The 8,499-nt window shown below is 43.8% G+C and overlaps 1 pseudogene; it reads right to left on the bottom strand.

The window, feature by feature from the left end:
• Positions 1–868: 868 nt before the first annotated feature.
• On the bottom strand, positions 869–7,973 carry LOC123441599 (annotated as a pseudogene).
• Positions 7,974–8,499: the final 526 nt, after the last annotated feature.

Consider the following 8,499-nt stretch of genomic DNA (forward strand, 5'->3'; position numbering starts at 1 on the left):
CCATGGGCGGTGTCACAGGATCCATAGCTTAATGGCTGACGCCGCAAAAACAACAAATCTATGCTTGCATCACAAGATCCATATAGACCAATACTCGGGTCAAAGAGCACACGGAAGGGGAGCAGAGAAGGAAACCAAGAGCAAAGAAGGAGCATACACTTGCTTTTTCATATAGTAACTACTAACCAGTACTGCAACTAATCATAAACGAATAACAGAACTGTAGGGTGTGAGTTGTTGTGTGGTGCGGTAGTTATTTCTCTCCTTCAACTCATCAATCTTGGCTCTACTTTGAGCATAGTTAGTACCTACGCTTCTATACCAATGGATGAAAGGAAAGGATGGAAATATCCTCCCAACTGTGTGCCAGGCAATGCAGTGGGTCCGGTATTGCCCATTCACTCGCTAAGATTTGAAATGTCCGTTTATATTCATTCATTGTCAGCAATGATCATTTCTAATTTCCAAAAAAATAAAAAACATTTGAAGTCACAAATGATTAACAGGAACCAATGAATACAAATCCAAAAGATATAACAAAAAAAGTACGTACCTATATAATATCATATGATCCTGATAAGCACGTCCCATTCACCTCTTCATCACTTCATGAATACTACATATAAGAGTAAGGCTCCTATAAAATATATTCGTTTCAGATTTATGAGGCTATTTGATGCACCAATTATATGCAAATATATTAGATAAAAGACGACCAAGTTCCCAATTAACGTTTGCACCAATTATATGTAGTTGTCATACGATCTGGCACCAAATTTTGAATTTCAAAGAAAGTTTGTGAAGATGAACCTCAATAACTCAAGGACCAAAAGATCGGCATGGGTGCTCCACTCATATGTGTGCTCTGTCAGGTGGTGTGTGCGGCGAAGGTGTAACCCTCAAGCTGCTGAGGCGGGAGGCAGCAAAGTCTATCTCCGTCCACAGTATCTGCTAAGAAGCATGCCTGGCTACTCTTCTAGGAAAAAAATGGCACCCTCTTCCAGGAAAGAAATAGATATAAGTGATACTGTTTTATGCCAAACAGAACTGTTCATCATAAACATTTCAGTGTAAACATACCATCATGGAAAGATCTCCTAAATTCTTGCACTGGCTCGTTATTCATTACAGCATCCCATACAGTCCTATCACATCACAAGGACATAACCATTTTCTGCAAAGTTGAGAAGATCTGTTATAACCATTTTCTGCAAAGTAGAGAAGATCTGTTTAGAAATTTGACAGTACCTCAAAACTTGGAGGCACAATAACACAATAGTGTTACAAGCAAGCATGCAGTTTCGGAGCATATGAAAATAGGTTAGGCCTCATTCACCTAAACATTAGGGTCTCTTTGCAGTAGACGGAAGGCATCCAAAACATTCCTATGCTCCTTGGTCAGAAGACCTGTTGAGTTGAGAACATATGCAACAGGTTCAACCCAATCATCAGATCCTGATGAATTGCTTGATGAAGAATCCTTTGAGTTTGACATCAATGCTATTTGTTTCTGAGTTTCATCTGAATCCACATCATAATAAGAACCCTCCAACACCCTGAAAACAAAACAGTAAATCGGTTAAGTGGAGAGTGAGAGCAGGAACTGCATCTAAATGATCCCTTTTTAACATAATGAGTTGTTGGATAAAAGTCTATAACACCTGTATTGAAATGAGTATCTCACATATGTTGTCAGAAAACAACAAAACAATAGAAGCAATGATCAAAAGTGGAGAGATTGATCTTTTTCCTATTTAATTTGAAGGTACAAGAATCATCTAACCCTGATTGAAAGTTGCTGCGCATAATACTTGCGGATCCTAACATCCTATAATGTCCCCGATAACACATACACACAGCCACTAATTAACATTATAACCAAATCATGGATTCATGGTTGTCTCATTTTGGTGGGGTTTCAATTTCAATACACGACTGGAAGTTCTAGCGTATATCCGCGTAAAAAGCAATCAAGTACTACACGATACTGGCCATGAGATCCATCCAATCATAGCAAAGAAACCAATGAATACCATAAACAACACGCCGACAAAACAACATGTTGTGGGAGTCGTTTTTGTCGTTGTGCCCGAGAGGAGCCGACTTTCTCAGATCATACTACAGAAGTTTGAAGTCTGGAACTGAATCGAATTCATATGAGCAATTTTAACTCGTCAGGAAAATCGCCAAAACATGGGAAGGGAGCACGAAAACGCCCATACAAATCCTCCAGTCCAATCTAAGCAAGGGAGCGGACGAGCGGGAGGAAAGGAATCTTACTCCTGGATGCTAGAGAAGGCGGCGTGGACTTCGTCCCCGGTGAGCGGGGAACAGAACACAACCCTTTAGTCGCTATCCACCTCGGAGTCACCGGCGCCCAGAGCCACGGCGACGACCTCCTCCCAGTCGTCCTCCCCGTCCCGGCGTAGTGTGCGGGACTCCTATCTCGCTGCGGCCAAGGCGGCGGAGGGTGGGGGCGGCCCGGTGGCTGGCAGGAGCATGCCGCCGCGCAAGAGTAGTCCATCTGCGTCCACAATACTCCTCGGATGGTCGCGACAGACACACGGACCGAGGGGCGGCACTAGCGGCGTCGTTGGAGCAGCCGGACGCGCGCGCATCCGAGCAGTAGGGACGGCGGCAGAGTAGGAGATGGTGGCGGGGGCGTCGGAGCAGGAGATGGGGGCGGGGGCTACGGCGGATGGAACCCTAGCCCAGGGTTGGGACTCGAAGGAAGAGATGGAGGGCAGGGGGCACAGTCGGGTGGGATGCGAGGACGAAAAAAAAATGGTGTCGAAAAAACAGGTGACGAAAAAAAATCAGGCAGCGGTGTATCAAAATTAACCGGTGAGGGTCGGCTACAAACTGCCCCTTTAGGAGTAGAGATTTTTCACACCGCTCGGTCGTGCAAGTGAAAGGAAATAATGATGACATATGATGAAGTGACGGAGATGGAGAAAGGCTGGTATGAACTCGACCTATCTTGTTTTTGTAGATATGATTAGCTCTTCGTTCTAGATTCAACTCGTTATGGATTGAACATGTTTGCAATGATAATTAGAGATTATAGTTTCTTATGCGATGCTTAATTAGCTAGGAGTGAATAATCGTTTGTCTTGAGTGCCAACATACATATTAAAATGGTTGTGATGTAGTATGATAGAATGGTAGCTTCCTCCAAATGATTCGAGTGGCTTGACTTGGCACATGTTCATGCATGTTGCTGAATCAAAATCAACATAGCCTCTACGATGTTTATGTTCATAGTGATTTATATCCTACTCTTGCTTGCATTCAATGTTGGTTAATCTCAAAGCATGTTTGTGACTGTTGACGCTCTCTAGTTGGTCGCTTCCTAGTGTTTTGCTAGCCTTCACTTGTACTAAGAGGGAATACTGCTTGTGAATCAATTTCCATAAACCCAAAGTTGTTCCATATGAGTCCACCATACCTACCTATATGCGGTATTCACCTGTCGTCCGAAGTAAATTTTCATGTGCCATACTCTAAACCTTCAAATAAATATTCTGTTTTGTATGTCCTAATCGCTCATCTAGTGACCAGGGGCTATCCGTATCGTCCATGAAAGGTGGGTTATTCTCATGATATGTGTTGATTCACTATCATTCACGAGAAAGTGGTTGGTAATCGGGATGCCCAGTTCCATGTTCAAAAGTCAAATGAAATTTAATGAAACAAAGCTCCCCCAGGATTGATGTTTGTATGGACGGTACCCATGGATGCAGCCCGCCATGGAATGTGATTGATTTGTGGACAAGGAGTAAAAACTTTACTATTTTGTTTGGGAACCGCCTATAATGTATTTAGCATGGAAGATATTGAGAACTCTTAGTTGTTACATTTACAATGAAAGCATAGCACCCAAATTTTTGATTCATCCCTATTCTAAAGGCTCGAGCTCTGGCACCTGTGCAAATCAATGCTTCCCTTTGTGAAGGGCCTATCTGTTTTACTTTATTGTTGAGTCATCCTCTTCTTATAAAAGGAACCAGTTAGAGAGCACACCGATCATCTATATGGTTTGCTATTAATTGATATTGAGTATGAGTATGACTGGATCTCTTTTACCATGAATTACAATGTCTAGTCACTCCTTGTTCTTCGCAGGTGCTCGACATTTATGTTTTAGGGTCTCAGAAAGGGCTAGCGAGATACCAGTTTATCATACTGTATTATGATTGTTTTGATAAAATTGCTATCATCTGAGACTTATTATCTTTCTCGCTAGTTGATTATGCCATTGATATAAGTAAATATGAGACCTAAATATTATTGTGAATATGGTTAGTCTATAATCTGAGGTGAAAATCTGAACATAAGTTAGATGTATTTACAACAACAAGATCAAAGCGAGTTTGGAAAAGTTTTTCCTTATCACTTTCAGTTTATCAACTGAATTTCTTGAGGACAAGCAAAGCTTTAAGCTTGGGGGAGTTGATACGTCTCTAATGTATCTACTTTTCCAAACTCTTTTGCACTTGTTTTGGACTCTAATTTGCATGATTTGAATGGAACTAACCCGGAGTGACGCTATTTTCAGCAGAATTGCCTTGATGTTATTTTTGTGCAGAAATAAATGTTCTCGGGTTGACCTGAGAATTTACGGAGAATATTTGTGGATTTAATAAAAAATAATGGCGAAAGAATGTACCGGAGAGGGGCCACCCCCAGGCCACAAGCCTGTAGGGCGCCCTGTAGGCCGCGCCCCATGGCTTGTGGGGCCCCTGAAGCTCCACCGACCTCGTTCCCACTCCTATATATTCCTATCTGCAGAGAAAAAAATCAGAGAGAAGAGTTCATCGCGTTTTACGATACAGAGCCGCCGCCACCTCCTGTTCTTCCTCGGGAGGCAGCTCTGGAGTTTGATTTGGGCTCGAGAGAGGGGAAATTGATGTCGTCGTCATCACCAACCATCCTTCATCACCAATTCCATGATGATCTCCATCACTTGTGAGTAATTCCATCGTAGGCTTGCTGGACATTGATGGGTTGGATGAGATCTATCATGTAATCGAGTTAGTTTTGTTAGGGTTTGATCCCTAGTATCCATTATGTTCCGAGATTGATGTTGCTATGACTTTGCTATGCTTAATGCTTGCCAGTTGGTCCTGAGTGCCATGATTTCAGATCTGAACCTATTATGTTTTCATGAATATATTTGACTTCTTGATCCTATCTTTCAAGTTATAGACACCTATTACGAGTTATGATCCGCATCCCCAGGGTGACAATAACTGGGATTCTTTCCACGTAGTTTGAGGAGTTCATGTATTCACTAAGTGCTAATGCTTTTGTGTGGTTCTCTATTAAAAGGAGGCCTTAATATCCCTTAGTTCCCATTAGGACCCCAGTGCCACAAGAGGGTAGGACAAAATATGTTATGCAAGTTCTTTTCCATAAGCATGTATGACTATATATGGAATACATGCCTCCATTACATTGATGAATTGGAGCAAGATCTGTATAACCCTATGTTATGACTGTTGCATGATGAATGTCATCTGACACAATTATCCATCACTCATCCATTGCCTATGAGCTTTCCACATATTGGTCTTTGCTAAATTACTTTTCCGTTGTTATTGTTACGATCACTACAAAACTGCTATTGTCACGTTTGCCACCGTTAACGTTACTTCCATACTACTTCACTACTAAACACTTTGGTGCAGATATTAAGTTTTCGAGGTGTGGTTGAATTGACAACTCAGCTCCTAATACCCGAGAATATTCTTTGGCTCCCCTTGTGTCGAATCAATAAATTTGGGTTGAATACTCTATCCTCAAAAACTGTTGTGATCCCCTATACTTGTGGGTTATCAAGCCACTGTTGATGAATGGGCCACTATCATTGGTGCTCCCAAGGGACGAGAAGACGACTTGGATGTGTATTCATAGCTCAAGGACGTGCCCAATGATTATCTGTCGTCTCACAAATTTGGCTCTGTCTACTTTTTGCAAGCAGGAATACCCACTACAAACACTATGATGAGACAGACCCTAATGCCTAAGTCAGGTGATGTCACCAAGATTAGAGGATATTCCATCAACATACTGCATCATCTAGACAACCACACCCGGTTCCGAGTGATGGACATGATAGTTGAGACTGTCAAGAGGACTGTTGTAGATTAGAAGATATCTTTTGGATATGCTCCATACATTTAGATGCTCATCAATGCCAAGACTGGCAAGCATGCATATCTACTTGATCGTCGCAACCTGCCACTTCAACCTGATTTTGAGGACAATGAAGTTGTGATGGATGACACCCATCCTAGCTAAATACTGCTAGAGAGGAAAGAGAGGTAGCAGATGCAGAGGCTGCTACGAATGCTCCACCTCAACCCCCACAACTCAAAACTAGAGATGAGCAGATGTCCTTCTTAGTCAGCACGATCCAAGTGACAGAGAAGAAAGTTTCTGAGATCTTGCCGAACCAGAAGACCCTACAGAGGATCGTGGAGACAAAATTCCATGATCTGGATGTTAAGGTGACGGAGTTGACCACCGGTGTTCAACAACTTCAGCATGAAGTTGACTCAGTGAAGATTCCATGCTCCAATAGTGATGATGATGATGTTTCGCCTCTTCCTACTACCACTCAGTTCAGGACCCAGACTAGCTCATCAGCTGTGCTCATACCGGAAGCAAGACCATCATCGTCAGCTCGAGCTTTAGCTCCTGCTCCTGCACCTCCAGTGTCTACACCTCCAGCTCCAGCGACATATGCAAAAGACTTCATAGATGATCTCTTGTCCACTCTGTCGTGGTTTTGTCACGGCAGATGTCCTCGTGAAAGGACTTACAGATGGAGCCATCGCACCTTGGTGGCGACTCGAAGGGGGTGAGCGAAAGCAAGACTCAGATTTACCCAGGTTCGGCCCCTCGTGAGGAGGTAAAACCCAACGTCCTGCTTTGTGTGTATTAATGGTGGTTTCAATTACAAGGAGGGCGTAACTCTCCTGACCTAGCTCTCGATTCTCTCTAACCTGCGTGACCTTTCCCTGGGACTCGCCTTTATATACAGGTCGAGGACCTAGGGTTTACAAAGTCCTGCCACGCTACACTTTGTGGCTTTCCTTATCTCTAAGTCGCCGTATTCTCCACGATCAGGAGCGTTCTTGGTAATCCATCATCCGCACGATCTCTTGAACCGCCATCTAGCTTCTGGGCCATGAGACGCGCGGTAAATGGTAAGTCGCCCTTTTGGCGACCCAAACCACTAAGGGCGGGTTACCCGCAGGTAATATCCCCAACATTAGGCCCCAGATTGTCCTGCATTCATTCATGTCAATAAACTCCCATCAACTTGGGGCGACTCTTACCATTTCTATCCTTCGATGAATGATAAGTCGCCACCCGTTGTGACTTGATCTGAGTCGTCGTGTAGTGCTGGATGACATCACCTCATCCCATTAGTTCTGGGGCTTTTGCCACCGCAACCATCAACGGATCTTTTGTTCATAATCACTTATCCCGAAAATCTAGGAGCCATCATCGCAGTCTCTGACTTGTCGCCTCGATCTCCGCCTTGACAGCCTCAATTTCACCTTCCTCCATCTCTTCCTCGTCTTCCTCACGCACTTCCTCTCCGAGCACCAGCGCCGAGGCGTCGTCATCGGCTTCCGAAGTTCCTCCATCGACCGTGGTCTTCCGGGCGCCAAGAAGCACGAAGTACTGCGCATTCGTCCCACACACCAATCTCCTTCTCCCAAGAACACATCTTCCCCCATTTAGGGTTAGGCCGAGAACACCATGACCTTAGCTTCCTGCAAACTAGCTTCCGCGATGCCATGAACACCCTTGCCTGCCTTAGATCCATTTCACGTTTTTACAAATAGACTTTAGGCAGTAGCAGGCTTCCGCCACTTTATCACATCTTTTTGCTATCTTATGTCTTCATGTCGTAGATCCAACGTTGTCACTACCTTATGCTCATAGCTTTCCTCCATTGTTTCAAGAAATATTCTTTTATTTTGATCCACTCGTAGATCCATAGCTTGCTACCTATTTTTAGAAACATGTTTGCTCGTCTGTCGAAAATATCCCTAAGGAAAAAAGCACCTCCGAGAGTCGCCGTTTAGCTCCAGCCTCCATAGCGACTTAATCTTTATCACCATAGCTATGACACATTCCCTTCCAATTTGAAAGGCGAGTTACAATACTTTGAAGATACGTCCATGATTCGCCCGAATAGCGGGTTATGATATATATCAACCATTGGCGAGTCACCAAATCCTTTTCGAACATACCGTAGACCCATAACGGCGAGTTAGAATGCTTTCTAGTCGTTACTGAGTCGCCTCGTTCCCCTCTCTTTTGTAGTCATGGCCATTACAAAGTGCGACTGGTTACTCACAAAAGTTGATGATGCCACTCTCGAAAAGTTTGTCAAGGCGGGTCTTCTCGACAATAAAGAAACCATTGGTTGGAGAACCGCCCCGGGCGAGTTGACTCCCAACCCCGCTCGAGGAGAAG

Source organism: Hordeum vulgare, chromosome 3H (genome assembly GCF_904849725.1).
Source record: "Hordeum vulgare subsp. vulgare chromosome 3H, MorexV3_pseudomolecules_assembly, whole genome shotgun sequence".
NCBI lineage: Eukaryota > Viridiplantae > Streptophyta > Magnoliopsida > Poales > Poaceae > Hordeum > Hordeum vulgare.